At 37.7% G+C, this 26,142-nt stretch overlaps 1 protein-coding gene across 22 annotated transcripts in view; it reads right to left on the reverse strand.

The window, feature by feature from the left end:
- The window catches only part of BAZ2B (bromodomain adjacent to zinc finger domain 2B), a 430,125-nt gene that overhangs the window by 280,536 nt on the left and 123,447 nt on the right, over nt 1–26,142 (reverse strand). The gene's annotated exons all lie outside the window — the stretch shown is intronic.

Below are 26,142 nucleotides of genomic sequence, written 5' to 3' on the forward strand. Positions count from 1 at the left end.
TTTTTTTTTTTTTTGAGACAGAGTTTTGCTCTTGTTGCCCAGGCTGGAGTGCAATGGCTCGATCTGGGTTCACAGCAACCTCCGCCCGCCGGGTTCAAGCGATTCTCCTGCCTCAGCCTTCCAAGTAGTTGAGATTGTATTTTTATTAGAGATGGGGTTTCTCCATGTTGGTCAGGCTGGTCTCGAACTCCTGACCTCAGGTGATTCGTCCACCTCGGCTTCCCAAAGTGCTGGGATTACAGGTGTGACCCACCACACCCGGCAATGTTGACATATCTTATGATGTGACAGCCATGTCCTTCTAAGCTATATACATGCAGTTGCACAGTATAAAAATGTCATGTACAACCTTTGATTTAATTAACCCCCGTTGGATTTAGACTGAATCAACCTTAGACAAAAAGCAAAGCCAGCAATTTAAGAAAACATCTCCACTGTGCTTCCCTTCTCCCTCTGCAGTATTGACCCATTTCCATTTTTGAATTTTCATTATCCCTGAATTCTATAATTCACCACCTAACAGGAGGCCATTTATATATCATTTACACAAATTTTCCTTATCTCCAGAGTACCCTTCCCTTTGCTTATTTAACTATTTGCCACTTGTTCTCTTGTCTCCTTAAAAAAATCAAGAATTTGAAAGTTAGAAAGACTACTAATTACATATTTGTGTAATATAGATAAGTTACTCACACATTTGCATTTTTAACTTTCCCCCTTCTAATTATAAGATCCTTTTAAACCTTTTGTAATTTTGTATCTTTTACTGTTCTAAAATAAGATGTGAGGTAAAATACTAAGGTACATAATATACCGAATAAAATGCAAACTAAGGAAATGGAGAAAGAAAAATAGGATGAGGTTAAGAATAACGGTGGAATTAAAAATGTAATCAGGGGCCAGGCGTGGTGGCTAATACCTATAATCCCAGCACTTCGGGAAGCCAAGGCAAGTGGATCACCTGAGGTCAGGAATTTCAGACCATCCTGGCCAACATGATGAGAACTTGTTTCTACTAAAAATACAAAAATTAGCCAGGCATGGTGGTGTGTGCCTGTAGTCCCAGCTACTTGGGAGGCTGAGGCAGGAGAATTGCTTGAACCCAGGAGGCAGAGGTTGCAGTGAGCCGAGATAGCGCCACTGCACTCCAGCCTGGGAGACAGAGCGAGACCCAGTCTCAAAGAAAAAAAGAAAAAAAATCATTTAACAAGACCCTGTAGACTTTGTTACTGGGGAGACCTATAAATACATGGCTTTTAGTTTCCTGGTCATCAGTGCAAAGAACAAATGGCTGTCATATACAGCTTTTATTTGTTTATATCACTTACAGTATTCATAAGGTAAAAATAAATCATTTTCTTGAAAGCAGCACAGTTTTTTGTTACTGAGACCTGAGGTAAGTCATTCTACTGAATTGTCAAAAATATTCCAGTAAAGAAAATGTGGCACATATACACCACGGAATACTATGCAGCCATAAAAAAGGATGAGTTCGTGTCCTTTGTAGGGACATGGATGCAGCTGGAAACCATCATTCTCAGCAAACTGTTGCAAGAACAGAAAACCAAACACCACATGTTCTCACTCATAGGTGGGAACTGAACAATGAGATCACTTGGACTCTGGAAGGGGAACATCACACACCGGGGCCTATTATGGGGAGGGGGGAGGGGGAGGGATGGCATTGGGAGTTATACCTGATGTAAATGACGAGTTGATGGGTGCAGCACACAAACATGGCACAAGTATACACATGTAATGAACCTGCACATTGTTCACATGTACCCTAGAACTTAAACTATAATAATAATAATAACAATAAAATACTCCAGGAATAAATTCAATGTGTTTTGTAGGACTATTTCTTTAACATCTTTCAGAATTCGTCATGGCATATTGCTTGGGCATTTTGGCAGCTAAAATAAGAGGGTTTGAGAATGTTGCACATTATTTTAATTCCAGGACGAGTTTGAAATATCCAGAGTAACAGTATTCCCCATGTTTCAGGTATTCCTCCCTACAATACTACAATTTAAAAATCAGGCTGGGCGTGGTAGCTCACACCTGTAATCCCAGCACTTTCGGAGGCCGAGGCCAGCAGATCACGAAGTCAAGAGACTGAGACTATACTGACCAACATGGTGAAACCCCATCTCTACTGAAAATACAAAAATTAGCTGGGCATGGTGGCATGCACCTGTAGTCCCAGCTACTTGGGAGGCTGAGGCAGGAGAACTGCTTAAACCCAGGAGGCGGAGGTTGCTGTGAGCCAAGATTGTGCCACTGCACTCCAGCCTGGGGTAAGAGCGAGACTCGGTCTTAAATAACTAAAAATAACTAAAAATAAAAATCACAATAAATTTTTTTGAGATAAAATTCACCAATTTAATCTCTGGAAAGTGTACAGTTCAGTGGTTTTAGTACATTCACAATGTTGTGCAACCATAACCACTATCTAATTCCAGAACATTTTATCATTCCCAAAAGAAACACGATACCAATTAAGCAGTCACTCTCCATTCCTTCATCTGTCTCTGGTGAATTCTCTTCCTCCTCACCCATCAGATGTATTGCCTAGCTAATGAACAGCTGATGTCCATAGAAAATCATATTGTTAACATTCAACAAAAACTTGAAATTGTTAAATAATCAGAAAAAGATAGACATTAAAACAGCATGCAGCCTTTCAACAAAAACTATCAAAATCAATAGATTATAGCTTGAAAAAGAAAAAGCATGTAATTCTTTCATCATGACTGGATTAAGGTATGCAACAAAAAAATTATCACTCGGATGAATCAACTGCTGAAAATGATCAAATTTGTATTTATATGTATTTAACTATAAATTATTTAAATGAGTTCTTAAGTTCTCATTCATGAGAAAGGAGTTCATGCAGACTGAAGAGTTAAAAAAAAGCTCTTTTATTTTGAACTTTAAAAGTAATACTAGTTTTATTGTCTTTCAACAGTGGCTAAGATGGTTGCCTGGACTGACAGTGCCTGAATTACTCTGGACTGAACAGGCAATATGTTTCTTTAAAGTTATAGGAATAGAAGATACTGATAAATGCTCAAACTAACTAATCAGATTCAATTAGCAGCTAAAGTGAAAATAAAACTTCTGAGTTTCCTAATTGTGATTCTTAAGAGCTGAATTTAAAACAATAATACTAGGAGAAGAGGACAAGGTCATGAAAAGTTGTCAGACTTAATCACTTGAATATCTAAATTGATTAGGTATAAATTTTAATTCACTATTATCTTAGTACATGAGTTTTACTATACTATTTATAAGTTTTCCCTCATATTAGGGTTTTCATAACACTAGATTACTTGAGATGATCTTTTTTTTCGTACTTATTGATGCACTGGCAGCATTTACTAAATAACGATTAATAGATGTCATCTATTCCATAACAAATCATGCCTTGACTTACAATTTCAACATATATCTCTATTATAAATGATACAAAAGCATTACATATTTACACCACTCAACATTGTTCTCAAAACAACCAAAAAAAGATTTAAATGAAAAATAAGATTATTATTCTCAAACTGCTAATGAATTAAACAAGCATAAAAGATAGAATTATTCACAGAGAATGGCTACCCACAGTCTTTGAAAAAACTATGACATGAGCTATTCAAGACGAAACCAATGACTGGGGAGCAATTCAAAGAATATCAACTTTTGCAACACATGCAGTTTCTGTTCTTCCTTTTCCTATCATACCTAGACAAGACAGGCAAAAAACTTTTAATAAAAATAAGAAACAAATGTAATGCTAAACTTCTATAATTACCCAACTCCTCAGCAAGTTTTCTAATAGTTAGCAGAAAAAATACAAAAAGATACAAACATAATATACACATTTTAAAAGTTGTTAGATTTAGGATTTTACAAAGTAACATATAATAACAGATATTTAAACTTTAAAAATACACTTTTTAGATTCAAAATAAAAAATTGATTTCACACTTTTCTAACTTTTTTATTGTCATAGTATTTCAAAAACGTAGCCAGATGTGGTAGCACACACCTGTAATTCCTGCACTTTAGGAGGCGGAGGAGATAGGACTGCTTGAGCCCAGGAGTTTGAGACAGCAGTGAGCTAGGACCACCACAGTGACTCCAGCCTGGGTGACAGAGCAAGAGCCTGTCTCATAAAAAAAAAAAAAAAAAAAAAGTACATAAATGAAAATTAGGTCATTTTCAGCAGTTAATTCACCTGTGAGATCATTTTTATTGTTGTCTACCTTAATTCAAGTAAGCCAGGTCAATAGGTTAAAATACAAAAAAAAAAAATCCATGATGAAATAAAGTCTGTGCACAGTGTCTGACATATAGTACGTTTTCAATATACATCTGCTAAACTAAGTTGCATATATTATCTGTTCCTCACCTTACTCTGAGGTACAATACCAGTGTAAAGAGAATAAAGATTCTTATCTATGGTTTAAAACTTAAAACTTAGAATGTTCTTACTTAGAAATCAATTTCACTTTAGAAAACAGAATTTCATTAAAGTTTTTTTTTTTTTTTTTTGGAGAGTCTCGCTCTGTGACCCAGGTCAGAGTGCAGTAGCGCAATTTCAGCTCACTGCAATCTCCGCCTCCTGGGTTCAAGCGATTCTCTTGCCTCAGCCTCCAGAGTAGCTGGGACTACAGGGGCCCGCCACCATGCCTGGCTAATTTTTGTATTTTTAGTAGAGACGGGGTTTCACTGTTGGCCAGGCTGGTCTCAAACTCCTGACCTCGTGATCTGCCCGCCTTGGCCTCCCAAAGTGCTAGGATTACGGGCGTGAGCCACCGTGCCCAGCCTCATTACAGTATTTTTAATGGGATTTCACAATATAGAAGGCAGGATATAAAAAGTATAAGTAATACTCAATTTGAAAATCTTTCCTATATATCACTCTGAGAAGGTAGTGACCTCACCTTGACTGGCATTTTCCTGCCATTTACATCCCAGCACATTTTTCACCCTTTCTCTGTCTCTGTCTTATTTCCACTTGTCAGGCAAAAAGCAACCTTCTCCAGAAATACTTTTTAACCTCTGACCTCTCCCTTCCAACTCTAGCTGCACTCCATCGCACTCCCTGCAGGTTGGATAAGTGTGGTAATATTTCATAAGATGCTATGCATATCTTTATCATTGAATAATTTATCCCCTATTGTTAGCATTTTCTTTTTTGTTGTTGTTGTTTTTTGAGATGGAGACTCACTCTGTTGCCCAGGCTGGAGTGCAGTGGAACGATGATCACAGCTCACTGCAACCTCCTCCTCCTGGGTTCAAGAGATTCTCCTGCCTCAGACTCTCGGGTAGCTGAGGTTCAGGTGCCTGCAACCTTGCCTGGCTAATTTTTGTATTTTTAATAGAGACGAGGTTTCACCATGTTAACCAGGCTAGTCTTGAACTCCTGACTGCAAGTGAACCAGTGAGCCTCAGTCAGGATTTTCTTTTTATCAATTTGTTTTCTGTCTTCAAATTTCAGAAAAGCCAGGATTATGTCTGATACTGATGGGGTTCAGGAAATGCTCTCCCAAAAAACATGACACTGTGACATACTGAATATTTTAAGCTAAAGAAATCTGAGAAACAGCATGTGCAGGAAGCTTAGCCATGAATCTAGGATGTGTAGAAAGAAAGATATTTTTCCTTCCCTATAATATATAGTAGATGCTGGGGTGTAGTAATAAATATTTGCTCTTTACCCCTAGTTACTGGTACGGAAATCCTAAAAACCCTGGAATTCACTGTCTTTTATGCTAAACAGATGACTTATGGGGTGGGGAGAGCTGGACAGCATCGTGGGTCTGCTCTGCAGAAAAACCAACCACATGATTAGGGAGTTAGAGCTTTCAGTCCTACTCCTGACCTCCAGAGAGGGGAAAGGGGCTGGAGACTGAGTTCAATTGCTAATGGCCAATTGTCTTAGTCCCTATTTTGCTGCTATAACAGAATGGCACTGAATGGGTAATTTATAAATAATAGCAGTTTATTTTACTCACAGTTCTGGAGGCTGGGAAGTCCAAGAGCATGGCACTGGCATCTTGTGACAGCCTCCATGTTCCATCATAACAGGATGGAAGGGCAAGGGAGTGCCGAGATAAAGAGAGGATATCCATCAAATCCATCTCTTGATCAGGAGCCTACTCCCAAGATAACAAACCCACTTCCCAGGTAAGTGCATTAATCCTTTCATAAAGGTGGAGCCCTTATGGCCCAATCACATCTTAAAGGCTGCACTTCTTAACAGTGTTACAATGGCTGCATCAAGTTTCAACATGATTTTTGGAAGGGACATTCAAACCCAGCACAAATTTTCATCAAGCATGCCTATGTAATTAACCCCCCATAAAAACCACTAAATTATGGGATTTGTAGAGTTTCCAAGTTGATAAACAGATCCATGTGCTGAGAGGGTAGCATACCCTGACCCCATGGGAACAGAGGCTCCTATGCTCAGGAGCCTATTACACATTGCCTTATATACCTCACCCACTGGATGCTCATTTGTATCTGTTATAATAAACTGTAAGCATAGCACTTTCCTGAATTCAATGAGTCATTCTAGCAAATAACTGAAACTGAAGGGGGTTGTGGGAACCTGGGATTAGTTTCAGCCTGTCAGAAGTGTGAGTAACCTAGAGACCCTACTGGTGGCTGGCATCTGAAGTGGGGACAGTCTTATGGGACTGAGACCTTAAACTGTGGGATCTACAATAACTTCGAACAGTCACTGTCAGAATGGAATTCAGTTGTTGGAGACCAAGTTGGTGCTGAATAATTGGAGAATTTGTTTTTGGAAAAACACACACAATACTCAATACATTTATTTTGGATAAATCAATAAATGAGTGAAAGTGAACAATAAATACAAGATATATTAAACTACTCATATATTTTATTATTATCATGCATAGGCATGTTTGTAACACTTTTTAAAGCTAGATTTTTGCTGTTCATTCAATTAATTTGTATTGAATTTTTCCATATAGACAGTGCTAAGTACACTCTTTTAAACTATTATTTTCAAGTTTAAAAACACTTAAGTCAACATGCATTATCAAAATCAAAACAAAAACAAAAATCAGATTCTCCTTTATGAAAGACAGAGATTGGCATGAACGGACCTGCTTCTCTCTTAATATTATTTATTATAAGCAACATGAGAATGAGGATTGTGTTTATTGGAATTTTCTTTTCCAGAGATTAACAGGGTGCTTAGAACATGAAAAGTGCTCACTACCTGCTGGAAAATTAAAAGAAATATTATGAGGGCAAGATATCAAAAAGAGGACCAGAAAGTGGGAAAGGAGGAAGTTTTCTAGAGAATTGAAAAAGGATTTAAAAAAGGAGGGGTGGGATATAACTGAATTAGGCCAAAGATTATAAGTGACCTTGAAGAAAGTAACTTCAGATAAATTAGCATGAAAAGTTAATAAGACTGTACAGAGGTAAGACATGAAAGGAGAACCTGTTGCAAGAAAACTGGTAATAAGAGATCCAGAATTGCCAAAATAATCTTGAAAAGGAAGAATAAAGTTGGAGGGTTCACACTTTCTGATTTCAATTTACGACAAAGCTACAGTAATCAAAGTAGAGTAGCATGGCTTAATGCTAGACCTTTAGATCAACAGCATAGAACTGAGATTCAAGAAACAAACCCTTACTTACATGTATAGTCAAATGATACTTTACAAAGGTACCAAAACAATTTAATGGGGAAAGAATATCTTTTCAACAAAAGGTGCTGGAACAACTGAATATTCACATGTAAAAGAAGGAAACTGGACCCCTACCCACACCATACACAAAAAGGAACTAAGAATGAATCAATGACCCAAACATAAGAGCTAAAAACGTAAAACTCCTGGAAGAAAATAAAGGCATAAATCTTCTTGACCTTGGATTAGGCAATGTTTTCTTAGATATGGCATCAAAAGCACAAGCAATCAAAGGAAAAATAGATAATGTGGACTTCTGTCCTTCAAAGGACACTATTAGGAAAGTGAAAAGACAACCCACAGAATGGGAGAAAATATTTGTATATCATATATCTGAAGACAGTTGTATACAAAATGTATTTTAAAAAAACTCTTATAACTACTTAATAATTAAAAACAACACAGCTAGGCACAGGTGGCTCACATCCATAATCCTAGTACTTTGGGAGGCCAAAGTAGGTAGATCGCTTGAGCCCAAGAGTTCAAGACCAGCCTGGGCAACATGGCAAAATCCCTTATCTACAAAAAAAAAAATACAAAAATTAGCTGGGTGTGTTGGCATGTGCCTATAGTTCTAGCTACTCGGGTGGCTGAGGGGGAGGATCCCTGGAGCCTGGGAGGTTGAGGCTGCAGTGAGCCATGATGTGCTACTGCATTCTACCCAGGGTGACACAGTGAGACCCTGACCCTGACAGATGGACAGACAGACAGACACACACACACACACAGAGCACAATTTTAAAATGGGCAAAGGGTTTGAATAGACATTTTATCCAAAGAAGATATACAAATGGCCAATAAGCATAAGAAAAGATGCTCAATATCATTAGCCATCAGAGAAATGCAAATCAAAACCACAATGAGATAGCACTTCACACTCACTAGAATGGCAACAAACAAACAAACAAACAAAAACTAATAAGTGGGGATGTGGGGAAACTGGAACCTTATACAATGCCAGTGGGATTGCAAAATATTGCAGCCACTATAGAAAACATTTTGGCAGTTCCTCAAAAAGTTAAAAATAGAGTTACGTGACCCAGCAATTCCATTCCTAGTATATACACAAGAGAACTACAAACATATGTCCACAACCAAATGTATGTAGGTTTTGTACATGAATGTTCATAACAGCATTATTTCTAATTATTCAAGTGTTCATCAAATAATAAATGGATAAACAAAAATATGACATACTCACATAATGAAATATTATTTGGTAAGAAAATGAAATGAAGGCTGGGCATGGTGGCTCATGACAGTAATCCCAGCACTTTGGGAGGCTGAGGCAGGTGGATCACAAGGTCAAAAGTCTGAGACCAGCCTAACCCCGTCTCTACTAAAAATACAAAAATTAGCCAGGCATGGTGGCACACGCCTGTAATCCCAGTTACTCAGGAAGCTGAGGCAGGAGAATCACTTGAACCCAGGAGGCGGAGGTTGCAGTGAGCCGAGATACCACCACTGCATTCCAGCCTGGGCAACAGAGCAAGACTCCATTTCAAAACAGGAAGGAAGGAAGGAAGGAAGGAAGGAAGGAAGGAAGGAAGGGAGGGAGGGAGGGAGGGGGGGGGGGGGGGGGAAGAAAATTAAGTTGTGATACATGCTGCAACAAGGATGAACCTGGAAAGCATTATGTTACATGACAGAAGTCAGTCACAAGTGACTATATTTTGTATAATTCCACTTACATGCAATGTCCAGAGTAGGCAAATCCATTGAGAGAGAAAGTAGGATAGTGAGTAATAAGAGCTGGGGGAACAGGAAATGGAGAGTGATTCCACAGGGAGTCCTATGCTCCTATGCTCAGGATCCTTTTGGACCTTCCCTCATATATACCAGGGTTACTCCAGCCTGGGCAACAGAGCAAGACTCTGTTTCCCAAAGAAAAAAAACTTCATGTGAAAAGGGAGAGTGGATAGCATGAAAGAGGTTAAAATATACTGGATAAAAAAATAGAAGTGAAGAGGCCGGGCGCGGTGGCTCAAGCCTGTAATCCCAGCACTTTGGGAGGCCGAGACAGGTGGATCACAAGGTCAGGAGATCGAGACCATCCTGGCTAACACGGTGAAACCCCGTCTCTACTAAAAAACACAAAAAACTAGCCGGGCGAGGTGGCGGGCGCCTGTAGTCCCAGCTACTCGGGAGGCTGAGGCAGGAGAATGGCGTGAACCCAGGAGGCGGAGCTTGCAGTGAGCTGAGATCCGGCCACTGCACTCCAGCCTGGGCGACAGAGCGAGACTCCGTCTCAAAAAAAAAAAAATAGAAGTGAAGTCAATTCAACAGGCATGTTTCAAGTGCTTACCATATTCTAGACACGGGGTTATACAGAGCTATAACATTAAGGATATAAAGGTAAATGGAGGAATTCATTAAGTTGAGAAGGCTTAACAAACCTTTGCCTCCAAACAAGCCAATACCCAGATGATCCAAATAAAATTAAAACTGCTTTTAGACTACATGAAGTTTGGAGGACAGAGAGCTCAATTCTACAAACAGCACACTAAAATGCTAGGACCAAAATTCACATACAGTAGTAAAATATCTTTCCTGGCCGGGCGCGGTGGCTCAGGCCTGTAATCCCAGCACTTTGGGAGGCCGAGGCGGGCGGATCACAAGGTCAGGAGATCGAGACCATCCTGGCTAAGACAGTGAAACCCCGTCTCTGCTAAAAATACAAAAAATTAGCCGGGCGCGTTGGCAGGCGCCTGTAGTCCCCGCTACTCGGGAGGCTGAGACAGGAGAATGGCGTGAACCCGGGAGGCGGAGCTTGCAGTGAGCCGAGATGGCGCCACTGCACTCCAGCCTGGGTGATGAGCAAGACTCCATCTCAAAAAAAAAAAAAATATCTTTCCTTTAAGATCTAGAAACTTAAATAATTCCTGAGAAACAAACAGCTTCACAACATTACTAAGAATATAAGTTAGTTCTACAATTTTATTTAAAAGGTCAACTAAACCCAGCTGGTCTTACTGAGAATCAGTAAAGGAAATCTGAATTTGATTCCTAGATTTACCATACACTAGCTATGTAATCTTGGGCAAGTTACTTAGTTACATCTCAGTTTCTTCAACTGTAAGTAGAACAAATATACCCACCTAAGAGAATTCTTGTGAGGATTACACAAATAAATATATGGAAAGCTCTAACAGCATAACATCAATGTGGTCAAAAGATGCTGACAGATAATTTATAGAAAAAATAAAACAGATCAGTCTGGTCAACAAAGTGAGACTCCATCTTTACAAAAAACAAAAACCAGCTAATAAATAAGAAAGAAATAAAGGTGACCAATGCATGAAAATAAACTAACTCTTATGAACAGAGAAATGCAAATTTGAACAACCTTGAGTTATCATTATGCACCAATCAGATTTTATCAAAGGTTTAAAAAAAAAAAAAAACAAAGAACTCAGAATTAGTAGTTTTAGAGGGAGTGTAAATTGATACCACCACTCTGAAAGGCAGTTCGGTAACAAGTATAAAAGTTTTGGCTGGGTGCGGTGGCTCACACCTGTAATCTCAGCACTTTGGGAGGCCGAGGTGGGCAGATCACCTGAGGTCAGGAGTTTGAGACCAGCCTGACCAATATGGAGAAACCCCATCTCTACTAAAAATACAAAATTAGCCAGGCGTGGTGGCACATGCCTGTAATCCCAGTTACTCAGGAGGCTGATGCAGGAGAATCACTTGAGCCCAGGAGATGGAGGTTGCAGTGAACCGAGATCGTGCCATTGCACTCCAGCCTGGGCAACAAGAGCGAAACCACATCTCAAGAAAAAAAAAAAAATTGATACAGCAATTTCGCTTTTAGGAATTTATCCTGTGCAGATAATCACAAGGGTAAAAAGTCACATCCATAAAATGATCATCATAGAACTTTAATGGAAAACTTAGAAATCATTTAAATGTCTATTAATGGACAATAATTAAATTACAGTATATCCATAAAATGATTTGCAGTTATTAATAATTTATATTCTCTACACTAGTTTAAAAAGGAAAGTGTGGCCGGGCACAGTGGCTCACGCCTGTAACCCAGCACTTTGGAAGGCCGAGGCGAGCAGATCACGAGGTCAGGAGACAGAGACCATCCTGGCTAACATGGTGAAACCCTGTCTCTACTAAAAATAAAAAAATTATTCGGGCATGGTGGCCTACGCCTGTAGTCCCAGTTACTCGGGAGGCTGAGGCAGGAGAATCGCTTGAACCCCGGAGTCAGAGGTTGCAGTGAGTGGAGATCAGTCTGGGCTACAAAGCCAGTCTGGGCTACAAAGCGAGACTGTGTCTCAAAAAAAAAAAAAAAAAGAAAAAAAAAAAAAAAAAAAAAAAAAGGAAAGCGTGGCTAGGCATGGTGGCTCATACATGTATTCTCAGCCCTTTGGGAGAACGAGTTTGGAAGACAAACCTACAGCCAATATCATACTGAATGGGCAAAAACTGGAAGCATTCCCTTTGAAAACTGGCACAAGACAGGGATGCCCTCTCTCACCACTCCTATTCAACATAGTGCTGGAAGTTCTGGCCAGGTCAATCAGGCAAGAGAAAGAGTTCAAGACCAGCCTGAGCAACACAGTGAGACCCTCATTTTTCCAAAAATTTTAAAAATTAGTTGGATGCAATGGTGAATGCCTCTAGTCCCAGCTACTCATAAGGATGACACAGGAGGATCATTTTAGCCCAGGGGGTCAAGCCTGCAGTGAGCCATGATGGCACCACTGCACTCCATCCTAGGTGATAGAGTGAGATCCTATCTCTAAAAGAAATATACTTAAGAAATAACATATTCCAGAACATATTATTGATTAAAAAGGTAAATTACAAACCAATAGACTATGACCTTATTTTTATAAACGTGTGTGTATGTTATAGGGAAGAGCATTTACCAGGTTAATGAGGTTAGCTCCAAGTAGTAGAATTTTAAGGGATTTAACTGTCTTTAAAAAATTCTTTCCGCATTAAGTTACACTTTCTATAAGTATGCATTACCTTTATAATCAGAAAAATACTATTTTGATTTCTTTAAATAAATTTGAAAAACAAAGAACTAAAAGAGGATACCAGTTCTTGGTCCAACGATTGTTTTCACTACACAAAATGATTTGCTTGATCCAAGCAAATGTTAAGTTAGGGAGGAAAAGTACTTTAAATGTGCCCTAAGATTAGAGAAACCTGACAGCCTAAGGAACGATGAAAACTAATAACAATTATGTGACAAGACTCAACAATATCTCATCTTAAAACATATCTGCTTCAGTTTAGATTGACCAAAGTCCTTTTATACACCACAAGAAATAAAAGTAGGCACCTTAAGGAGAAAGGTTAAAGAAACAGCTAAGAAATTTACTAAACACACTCAAACTTATAATACTGCTTTTCAAGCTATTCTTAAAGTAATTAAAAGAATTATTCAACATGAGAAAAGAACTGGTTCATTTATGTTAGAGGACTTAAGTAATTTAAAGAAAGCTACATCAAACTGTCTGAAACCTCACTTGTTTTTACTTGTCATTAATTACCTACCAAGATATCACCTGCTGAAAAAAAGAAAAACCTAAAGAAATATAAATTTTAACTTTCCCTAGTATCAACACATGAAAACTGTTTTTTTCCCTTATAAAAACTCTAGTGCTTAGCTTTCTTATTTGAATTCAGGAAAGAGTACTAAATGAAGATAAAAATTCAAAGCAAAAGGAACAACACTGAACAACAGAGTCAAGAAACAGACTGTGGTTTCAATTTTCTACTAACTCAGTCTTAATTTTCTTATAAGTAACACAAGAAGATTGACAAGAGCTTAAAATACTTTTAATGGAGTATCAATGATATAATACACTCTGAAAAATTCACAGTCCATGAAAAAAAGAAAAGTTCTATGATAAAATAAGTTCAGAAAATTGTGCACACAATTTGCCCTTTTTGGAGATCCATAATGCAGAAAAGAAAATATTTTTGTGTAACTCAATGTTTCCCAAAATGAGAGACAAACTACATGTCCCTCAACAAAGGAATGATTTAAAAATGCTTACATAAGACAGATCAACGTGACAAAAAGTTAACAAGGATATCCAGGAACTGAACTAAGTTCTGCAGCAAGCAGACCTAATAGACATCTACAGGACTCTCCACCCCAAGTCAACAGAATATACACTCTTCTCAGCACCACATCGCACTTATTCCAAAATTGACCACATAGTTGGAAGTAAAGCACTCCTCAGCAAATGTAAAAGAACAGAAATTATAACAAACTGTCTCTAGGACCACAGTGCAATCAAACTAGAACTCAGGATTAAGAAACTCACTCAAAATCACTCAACTACATGGAAACTGAACAACCTGCTCCTGAATGACTACTGGGTACATAATGAAATGAAGGCAGCAATAAAGATGTTCTTTGAAACCAATGAGAACAAAGACACAACATACCACAACCTATGGGACATATTTAAAGCAGCGTGTAGAGGGAAATTTACAGCACTAAATGCCCACGAGAAAGCAGGAAAGATCTAAAATTGACACCCTAACATCACAATTAAAAGAATTACACAAGCAACAGCAAACAAATTCAAAAGCTAGCAGAAGACAAGAAATAACTAAGATCAGAGTAGAACTGAAGGAGAAAGAGACACAAAAACCCCTTCAAAAAAGCAATGAATCCAGGAGCTGGTTTTTTGAAAAGATCAACAAAATTGACAAATGACTAGCAAGACTAATAAAGACGAAAAGAGAGAAGAATCAAATAGACGCCATAAAAAATGATAAAGGGGATATTACCAGCGATCCCACAGAAATACAAACTACCATCAGAGAATACTATAAACACCTCTATGCAAATAAACAAGAAAACCTAGAAGAAATGGATAAATTCCTGGACACATACACGCTCCCAAGACTAAACCGGGAAGAAGTTGAATCCCTGAATAGACTAATAACAAGCTCTGAAATTGAGGCAATAATTAATAGCCTACCAACGAAAAAAAGTTCAAGACCAGACGGATTCACAACCAAATTCTACCAGAGGTACCAAGGAGCTGGTACCATTCCTTCTGAAACTATTCCAATCAATAGAAAAAGAGGGTATCCTCCCTAACTCATTTTAATGCCAGCATCATCCTGATACCAAAACCTGGCAGAGACACAACAAAAAAAGAGAATTTTAGTCCAATATCCCTGATGAACATTGATGCAAAATTCCTCAATAAAATACTGGCAAACCGAATCCAGCAGCACATCAAAAAAACTTATCCACCACGATCAAGTTGGCTTCATCCCTGGGATGCAAGGCCGGTTCAACATACACAAAACAGGAAACGTAATCCATCATATAAACAGAACCAAAGACAAAAACCACATGATTATCTCAATAGATGCAGAAAAGGCCTCTGACAAAATTTAACAGCCCTTCATGCTAAAACCTCTCAATAAACTAGGTATTGATGGGACGTATCTCAAAACAGTAAGAGCCATTTATGACAAACCCACAGCCAATATCATACTGAATGGGCAAAAACTGGAAGCATTCCTTTGAAAACTGGCACAAGACAGGGATGCCCTCTCTCACCACTCCTATTCAACATAGTGCTGGAAGTTCTGGCCAGGTCAATCAGGCAAGAGAAAGAAATAAAGGGTATTTGATTAGGAAAAGAGGAAGTCAAACTGTCCCTGTTTGCAGATGACATGACTGTATATTTAGAAAACCCCATCCTGTCAGCTCCAAATCTCCTTAAGCTGATAAGCAACTTCAGCAAAGTCTCAGGATACAAAATCAGTGTGCAAAAATCACATGCATTCCTATACACCAACAATCGAGAAACAGAGAGCCAAATCATGAGTGAACTCCCATTCACAATCGCTTCAAAGAGAATAAAATACCTAGGAATCCAACTTACAAGGGATGTGAAGGACTTCTTCAAGGAGAACTACAGACCACTGCTCAATGAAATAAAAGAGGACACAAACAAATGGAAGAACATTCCATGCTCATGGATAGAAAGAATCAACATCATGAAAATGGCCATACTGCCCAAGGTAATTTATAGGTTCAATACCATCCCCAACAAGCTACCAATGACTGCTTCACAAATTGGAAAAAACTACTTTAAACTTCATATGGATCCAAAAAAGAGCTCGCATTGCCAAGACAATCCTAAGCCAAAAGAACAAGGAGGCATCATGCTACCTAACTTCAAACTATTCTACAAGGCTACAGTAACCAAAACAGCATGGTACTGGTACCAAAACAGAGATATAGACCAATGGAATAGAACAGAGCCCTCAGAAATAATACCACACATCTACAACCATCTGATCTTTGACAATCCTGACAAAAACAAGCAATGGGGGAAATGATTCCCTATTTAATAAATGGTGCTGGGAAAATCGGCTAGCCATATGCAGAAAGCTGAAACTGGATCCCTTCCTTCCACCTTATACAAAAATTAATTCAAGATGGATTAAAGACTTAAATGTTAGACCTAAAACCATAAAAACCCTAGAAGAAAACCTAGGCAATACCATTCAGGACATAGGCATGGGCATGGACTTTATGACTAAAACACCCAGAGTAATGGCAACAAAAGCCAAAACTGACAAACGGGATCTAATTAAAGAGCTTCTGCACAGCAAAAGAAACTATCATCAGAGTAAACAGACAACCTACAGAATGGGAGAAAACTTTTACAATCTACCCATCTGACAAAGGGCTAACATCCAGAATTGACAAAGAACTTAAACAAATTTACAAGAAAAAATCAAACAACCCCATCAAAAAGTGGGCAAAGGATATGAACAGGCACGTCTCAAGAGAAGACATTTAAGCAGCCAACAGATACATGAAAAAATGCTCATCATCACTGGCCATCAGAGAAATGCAAATCAAAACCACAATGAGATACCATCTCACACCAGTTAGAATGGCGACCATTAAAAAGTCAGGAAACAGCAGGTGCTGGAGAGGATGTGGAGAAATAGGAACACTTTTACACTGTTTATGGGACTGTAAACTAGTTCAACCATTGTGGAAGACAATGTGGTGATTCCTTAAGGATCTAGAACTAGAAATACCATTTGACTCAGCCATCCCGTTACTGGGTATACACCCAAAGGATTACAAATCATGCTTCTATAAAGACACACGCACACGTATGTTTACTGCGACACTATTCACAATAGCGAAGACTTGGAACCAACCCAAATGTCCATCAATGATAGGCTGGATTAAGAAAATGTGGCACATACACACCATGGAATACTATGCAGCCATAAAAAAGGATGAGTTCATGTCCTTTGTAGGGACATGGAAGAAGCTGGAAACCATCATTCTGAGCAAACTGTCGCAAGGACAGAAAACCAAACATCGCATGTTCTCACTCACAGGTGGGAACTGAACAATGAGAACACTTGGACACAGGGTCCAGAACATCACACACCGGGGCCTGTCGTGGGGCAGGGGAAGGGGGGAGGGATAGCATTAGGAGATATACCTAATGTAAATGACAAGTTAATGGGTGCAGCACACCAACATGGCACATGTATACATATGTAACAAACCTGCACATTGTGCACATGTACCCTAGAACTTAAAGTATAATTTAAAAAATGCTTACACGTCACTGTATAATCTTTTCAAAGAAAACATTTATACATATTCACATGGCAGACTTCTGTGACATAGGTAGAATATATAATCAAACTACAAAATAATGCATACTTAACTGGATTTTAAAAAATAAGTATATATATTCATATGCATATAAAAAAGTCTGAAAGAATGCACAGCAAACCATTTTAAAGTAATTCTGGAAACTGCAATCAGCAGGGCCAAAGGGAATACATCTACTTTATGAATGGACAGATTTGAGTTTCTCTGGTAAATTGTTTTGTAACACAAATAAGTAGCCAACAGAAAACATAAATGCACTGGGTAAGTTCACATACTTTTTTTTGAGATTCTGTAACCCAGGCTGGAGTGCAGTGTGCGATCACGGCTCACTGAAGCTTCAACCTCCCAGGTTCAAGCTCAGCCTCTGGAGTAGCTGGGACAACAAGCCAGCACTACAATATCTAAATAATTTTTGTACTTTTTTTAAGAGATGGGGTCCCACTATGTTGTCCAGGCTGGTCTTGAACTCCTGGACTCCAGTGATCAGCCCACCTCAGCCTCCCAAAGTGCTTGGATTACAGGTGTGAGCTACTGGGCCTGGCTGTTCATATTATTTAAAATAAATCTTTTCACAACAAAAATATATTGGCTCTTTTATAAATATGAAATTTAATGCATTTCTTCTAACAGAATGTATCTCCAGGTTACTGAATTAAAGACTTCCTAAGATATTCACTGAGGTGTTACCTATAAAAATACACATTAGGAACACTTAAATGCTTATAATAATCAATAGTTAACTAAATGACTAAATATCAACCCAAGAGAATTTTTCAATTTGCCTATTTTATGAATTGCCTACAGTTTTATAAGAATTTTGAAAGCTAACTTGACAAAAATGTGTATAATTATGTAGAATACATAGCAACACAAAATACTTATACATATAAGTAAAAAAATTCCAATGCATAATTTGTTATTTTACCTGTAAAAAATATGAAATATATTCCTTTTTTTTTCTGAGATGGAGTCTCGTTCTTGTTGCCCAGGCTGGAGTACAATGGTGCAATCTCAGCTCACCGCAACCTCTGCCTCCCAGGTTCAAATGATTCTCCTGCCTAAGCCTCCCGAGTAGCTGGGATTACAGGCGCCCACCACCACACCCAGCTAATATTTGTATTTTCAGTAGAGATGGGGTTTCACCATGTTGGCCACGCTGGTCTAGAGCTCCTGAGCTCAGATGATCCACCTGCCTTGGCCTCCCAAAGTGCTAGGATTATAGGCGTGAGCCTGATTTAGGTTTTAAGAGGATCACTTTGGTTGCTATGTTGAGAACAGACTCTTGGGAGTAGGAGCAGTAGCCATTTAGAAGGCCACTACAATTACCCAAGAGATGATAGTAACCTGGGCCACAGAACAGTGAAGGTGATGAAAAACGTGGTGAGAATTCGAATAGATTTTTAAAGTAGAGTCAACACAATTTGTTGACGCCTTGTAAGTGGGATATGAGAGGAGTTAAGACACAGAAAAGAAGAGTCAAGAATGTAGACAAGAATGGAGTCAACGTTGACAGGACATGGTTTAGATCTGTGTCCTCACCAAATCTCATGTTGAAATGTAATCTCCAATATTAAAGGTGGAGCCGGGTGGGAGGTGATTGGATCATAAGGGTGGATTTCTCATGAATAGCCTAGAACCATCCCCTTGGTACTGTTCTTAGAATAGTGAGTTCTTGGGAGATCTAGTCGTTTAAAAGTGTATAGCACCTGGCCACTCTCTCGCTTGCTCCTGCTTTCACCATGTGATGTGCCTGCTCCCCCTTTGCCTGCTGTCATGATTGGGAGCTTACTGAAACCTCCCCAGAAGCAGATGCCACTATGCTTCCTGTACAGCCTGCAGAACCATGAGCCAATTAAACCTCTTTCCTTATAAATTACCCAGTCTCAGTTATTTCTTTATAGCAGTGCAAGAGCAGACTAATACAATAGCGTTTTCTTGGTATGTGCAGTAAGAATGAGTTGTCACTAAGATGGGGAAGACTGTTATAGGGATAGACTTGAGTGGTGAAGTCAAACTTTTGACACTGAACATGTTAAATTTAAGATGCCTCATCAGTGTGCAGGTAGAGAAGTCAAGAAGACAAGACAATTGGCTGTAAGAGTAAAGTGGCTTGCTCCACTTTAAAGAATGTGATATGAAACTTCTATTTTAGGGATATAGTTGCAAAAAACACAATGATTTATAATTAGGGGATCCATCTTCACAGATAAAATATTGTCTGGCCCTCAACAGACACATAAAAAAATATGGTAAATGAATGTGAAAATTGTATTAAATGTTTACATTTATATGCATATATATTTATGATTTTCTGTTTTGACCTTTTTGATTAAATGAATAGCTATCAAATCCAATTGCATTGGATAAGAAGTCTGTTGCTGTAAATTTTGCAAATAATGGTTAAAAGCCATTTTTAAATATGTTAAGTATCCATACTAGAAATATTCTAAATAAAATGGTTAACAGACTTCTACTTTCTCCTTAATTGCCTATTTCTGATACCCAGAATTATTTAATAAAATCAGTTTTATATTTCCTACGTATTAGTTTTATAACTGTAATATAGTGATGCCCTCATTCAATGACTAGGACTTTGTCCCTATGCTAAATGGCGCCGGCCAGACTGCTTTTAAGTTTTTCAGTTTTCTCTCTTATTAGAAGGTGTGACCTGTTTGCTGCCTAAATGCTTATTTAAAGCTAATCTTTTCAACATTATTGGCTTAAATAAATGACTTTTTCTTTACATGTCTACTCATGTCAAATTTTTGGCAAAAGTCACCTTTACACCGCTAACTCAGAAACTATGAGTAAGGCAGATTTCATACTCAGAATCTGAATGTACAAGTCAGTCATTTTATATGTGCTTAGAAGTAGATTATTGTTTTTACAGTAATTATTTTACAACATCAGCTTTAACTTTAAAATTTCACATTAAACCTAAGAACCCATTGCTATTTACTGTTTATTGATAATCTATACATTGTGGTAATGATATTACGATTATAATTTTTTACATCTGACACAGCAAAAAAGAATTTGTGAGGATCTCAAGACTAAAAGTTATTACTTAACCCTTGAAAATGTCTGTTTTATTTTGTGACCCAAACAGTTTTGTTTTGACTTTTTGTAGGGAAAGTGCTCGGCTGTATACACAAATCTGCTGAACAAAAATAAATAAATCACCTACATAGAATTCAGAATTTTTCTTGTAAATTACTACTAACCTTGCTACCAAACTACCTTAAAAGTGTTATCAATCCATTTTCAGTTGAACCAGTTTATCAACTTCAGACTTCTAAGTTTCTTACTAAAGAAAAAAAAATTTAAGGAAGACCAATAATTATTACTTTTGTTCTGTATCCAAACACTACTGATATAAATGAATTATTTATCTTGAACATTAAAAGACTTAAATCCTAGCACTTTGGGAGACTGAGGCAGGAGGACTGCTTGAGACTAGGAGTTCAAGAACAACCTGGGCAACAAAATGAGATCCTGTCCCTACTTAAAAATAACATAAAACATTTTTTAAAAACTAAAGAATAAAAATGTATTGAAAAATTAAAATTATTCCAGATAGAATATACTTAGGTTTGCATAATATAAACTCTAAAACTAAAAAATAAATTGATGTATAAAAGCTAAAATTTAGATTTTCCACTAACAGCTTGATCCTACAAGATCTTACAAGTCTGAAGAGTTCACTACCTAAGAAATAACATTTCTCTCCTCCCTCAAGGACATCTTCCACAATGCCAATAGACATACCTTCCTAAAACCTAAATCTCACTAAACCTAATCATGTCTCTTCCCCTTTTTAATAACTTAACATAAAAATGGGGGGAAAAACTTTATAATATCCTATCACCTGCAGCTTTCTTAATTGCCTATCTAAACCTCACCTTCCAATGTTATGTGCCAGCACTTCCTACAATACCTGAACTTTAAGCCTGCCTGTCCTTTCCCACTTTGCACATCTGGACATACTTCAATTCACTCATCAAAAATTCACTAAAATCTAACCTTTTTAACCAGCTAATATTTATTGACTAAATTACCAAGTTTAAGGCCCAGTGCTATGTTGTAAATATGTAACTCTTAAGATGCAGTCCTTGCCCTCAAAGTTTAACAATCTGGTGCGTTTCTCCCTAAAACCTTACCCCTCTCAGAGCTACCTTTAACATTAAATCTAATTCTCCGGATGTACTTATCATACTATATAGTAATTATTTACATGACTGTTTTCCCCTACTAGTCTGCGAACAGAAAGAAGCAAAATGAATTACCAAAGTAGTTGCTCAGTGCTGCAACTGTATACAATATATCAAGAGCAAAAACAAAAAACAACAAAAAAAGGCCAGGAGCAGTGGGTAATGCCTGTAATCCCAACACTTTCGGAGGCCAATGTGAGCGCACTGCTTGAGCCTTGGAGTGTTAAGATCAGCCTGGGCAACATAGTTGAGACCCCCTCTCTACTAAAAATTATACAAATTAGCTGAACATGGTGGCATGTGTCTGTAGTCCCATCTACTCGGGAGACTAAGGCAGAAGGATAGCTTGAGTCTGGAGTTTGAGGCTGCAGTGAGCTATGATTGTACCATTGCACTTCAGCCTGGGTGACAGACAGATCAAGACCCTGGCTCAAAAGAAAAAAAAAAAAAACCTGCTTGCCAAATGAAACAAAATGTGATAACACCTTACCATTATATAACCATATTTAAATGAGCCTTCATTTTAATCTACAATATAAGATATATTTATGAATTAATGGTGAATCATCTCAGCCAACAACTCCGATATAGGCTGGGTGTAGTGGTTCATGCCTGTAATCTCAACACTTTGGGAGGCCAAGGTGAGAGAACCACTTGAGCCCAGAAGTTGGAGGCTGCAGTGAGCTATGACTGGCCACTGCACTCCAGCCTGGGCAACAGAGTAAGATCTTGACAGACACACACACACACACACACATACACACCCCTCTTAAATATGACCATAGTCCATTATTTCCCCAACGAAGACAATTCTTCAGTGGGGAGGGTCCATCTCAAACTTTGCAGATGTTTAGCACTGCTGGCCCTGCAGACTCAATGTCAATAGCTCGGTTTAGTCATTATGACAAACCAAAACATACAACACATTAAAAAATGCTCCCTAGGTGAATAAGCAGCCCCTAAGATGAGAACCAGTGCTTAGTTTTGTGGCTCTTTTTGACTTTATTTACAAATAAATCATATATTCCATAGAAAATACTTGCCATGCGTCTCTAAAACAAAAACAAAATGTAAGTAAAATAAAAATTGTAATATGAAATTATTTCCTCAAATACTGGGAACATATTTTATATAGTCAGCCACTCTACCTTAGGGAGATATATATAAGCAAAAAGACTAAAGGCAGGTTGAAGCAGTAAGGACCAGAAAGAAAATATGGCATCTAAAGTCTATATGCAGATGCCAGAATTAAACAAACTAATTTATTCAAAAGCAAGATTTTCAAGATGGTCTTTTAAAATGTGGGAAGAAATCATAAAGAATCTAACTTTTATTAAGAGAATAAGAAAAGTTTGCTAACTACTAATGTTTAACACATGGATAAAGACTGCTGCCACTCACAGGACTGAATATTAACGCTTTTTATGCCAAGCTACCTGGCAGGAAGAGTGTGAATTCCACATTGTAGAGGAACTCACAGTGGTATCCTTACTCACACTGCTCAGAATCATAATTTATGGGTCTATAATGAAGTAGATTTATAAATTATACTATTCTAAGCAAACTTTCATAAAAAATGAGGGGTCTTTAAAAAGATTCGTTCCAAAAAACACATGGATTAAACATAATACTAGTTAACGGAATCACAATAAATAACACAAAGTGTGAAAGCTGATGCTTTTGCTACTAGTTATCAGCCACACTGTGAGGAAAAAACAATGATCTCAGCCAAAAAATAACTATAAATTTAAGAAGAAACTATTTGAGTTACCATATTTATTATTGTTAACAATCACCCTAAGTTTCTAATTCACTTTGAGAAACTGGCTAATAAGAATATAAAGCATTTGCAATTAGCAAAATATCTTAAGACAGTTTATATAATCTTTATCTCATCCTATTTCATTTATATTTCTTAGTGTATATCTGACATAAAATACTAGAATATTACTAAATTTATGTAATCCATAAACAAATATACTGGTGATCCATGCTCTAAAACATTTTTATTGATAGGGAAACACAAAATAGTTCTAAGACCATCATTATAGAAGACAGGAGTCTAAAATAATGTAGTCTAAGAAGAATTTCCCAAATCTTTTAAGTCAACCAGATTTAAGGATACCCAGCAAGGCCGGGCCCGGTGGTTCACGCCTGTGATCCCAGCACTTTGGCAGGCCGAGGCAGGCAGATCATTTGAGGTCAGGAGTTCGAGACCAGCCTGGCCAATGTGGTAAAAACCCATCTCTACTAAAAATACAAAAATTAGCCAGGCATGGTGGCAGGCACCTGTAATCCCAGCTACTTGGGAGGCTGAGGCAGGAGAATCACTTGAACCTGGGAGGCAGAGGTTGCAGTGAGCCAAGATCATGCCACTGTACTCCAGCCTGGGCAACAAGAGCAAGACTCCATCTCAAAACAAACAAACAAACAAACAAACAACAACAAACCACCCAGCAAGAACTGGCTATTGTTAATCATCCACTCAAAAAAAAAAAAACGAAAAACAAGTAAAAACTCCTCAAAAATAGGCCAAGTGCGATGGCTCACGCCTGTAATCCTAGCACTTTGGGAGGCCAAGGTGGGTGGATTACCTGAGGCCAGGAGTTCAACACCAGCCTGGCCAACATGGTGAAATCCCATCTCTACTAAAAATACAAAAACTTAGCCAGACATGGTGGTGGGTGCCTATAATCCCAGCTACTAGAGAGGCTGAGGCAGGAGAATTGCTTGAACCCGGGGGCGGAGGATGCAGTGAGACAAGATCGTGTGACTTCACTCCAGTCTGGGAGAAAGAGCAAAAGTCCGATTAAAAATAAACAAACAAACAAACAAACATATATGGGAATAGATTAGATATAAGAATTGAAAATTTTAAAGGTAACAATCAGTGAAAAGATGCTTTAACTCAGGGTCTCAAAGCAAAATAATTTCAAAAAGGTATGCTATTCCCTAATTGCAAAAATGGCAGGGGGGCATGGTGAAATGGAAAGAAGCAAATTTTTAGCAATCTCTAATAGTTCTTCTATTCACAGTCTGGACTGTATCAGATTTACTTACATTTCAAGAGGAAAATAAAAAGTGTAAAACAGCACTTTTAAAAGGCTTCTAACTAGCCTTTAAAAATCATTTTTACATTTAAAATTTTTATTTTTAAACATTTCTTGAGTTGATAAACATGTAACATTAAATCTGCTTACATTTAATAGTATTTTAATGCATTCTTATCAGATTATAAGATCTATATCTCTGTTTTTAGGTTCACTTAAGTAGTATCTGTGAAAACGTTTTGTCCACCGTGGACTGACATGAAATAATATCAAATCTCATTGCCTAAAAAGTAGATGTTACTACTTCTGAATAAAAATCACATTATAAACATTTAAAAGTATAACTATTACATAGAAATGAAAAGTTCTTTTCCAACTATTAAAAGAGCTCTTTCCTAAAAGCTTTCTAGGCAAGTAAACAACTCTGAAGCAAATGAAAATTAAGTTCCAGACTTTTTTTTTTCCTGATCAACAGGCTTTCATTACACACTTACTTCCATCAGAACAGGAGTTGTAATGGGACATGGCAAGTACAGGTGAAGAGTTATCTCATTAATTTCAGTTGCTGGGTTTCTTGCCAGTTCCCCAGTCTACTTCTGTTTCTATGGCAACAAAGGTAGGATAAGGAAAACAGAAGGAACCACTTTCAGGTAACAGCTAAGTGGGGAGAGTCAAAGTATTGAATGGCATATACAGTAATTTAATTTTAAGAAAATAATCTAAAATATTTTTTAAAAGAAGGAAATTGCAGTTCATACAACCTTAAAAATACTCAAAGGGAGGACCTTGCCATTCCAATATTTTTCCTTGATTGTTTTCATGAAAACAGATTTAAATTTTACTGATAACTTTTCTAGAAATTTGATTCCACTCTTACTATGGGGTGGCCCAAAACGCAAAAAACAAAACCAGAAATCACCAAATGTCCAGATTCATTTTCTAGCAAAAATCACAGTACTTGAAGTAATGCTTTTTAAAAAATATTCTATCATATTTTTTTAAACTCTTACTTTCTTTAAAATAATTGATTCTAACATGGCCCTTTAATCTAAGCAAAGCAGCTACATTTAAGTTCGAGACCAGGCTGGGCAACAAGGCAAGACGCTCTCTCTACAAAAATTATTAAAATTAGCCAGGCATGATGGTGGGTGCCTGTATTCCCAGCTACTCAGGAGGTTGAGGCGTGAGGATCTGCTGAGCCTGGAAGGTTGAGGCTGCAGTGAGCCATGTTTGCACCACCAAACTCCAGCTTGGGCAACAGAGTAAGACACTGTCTCAAACAAACAAAAAAACAAAGAAAAAGAAAAAAAAAGAAATAAACCCCATCTGTTAATATGAATCTTCCACATATATATACTGTGTATCAATAAATTACATACAGTGTGTCTGGAATGGACATTTCCTCAGTAGATTTACTAAGTAATTCTGGGATCATGTTAAGTCTGTAAATATTCAATATCATGAATTTTATTTATTCATTTATT

The sequence above is a fragment of the Piliocolobus tephrosceles genome, chromosome 11 (genome assembly GCF_002776525.5).
Source record: "Piliocolobus tephrosceles isolate RC106 chromosome 11, ASM277652v3, whole genome shotgun sequence".
NCBI lineage: Eukaryota > Metazoa > Chordata > Mammalia > Primates > Cercopithecidae > Piliocolobus > Piliocolobus tephrosceles.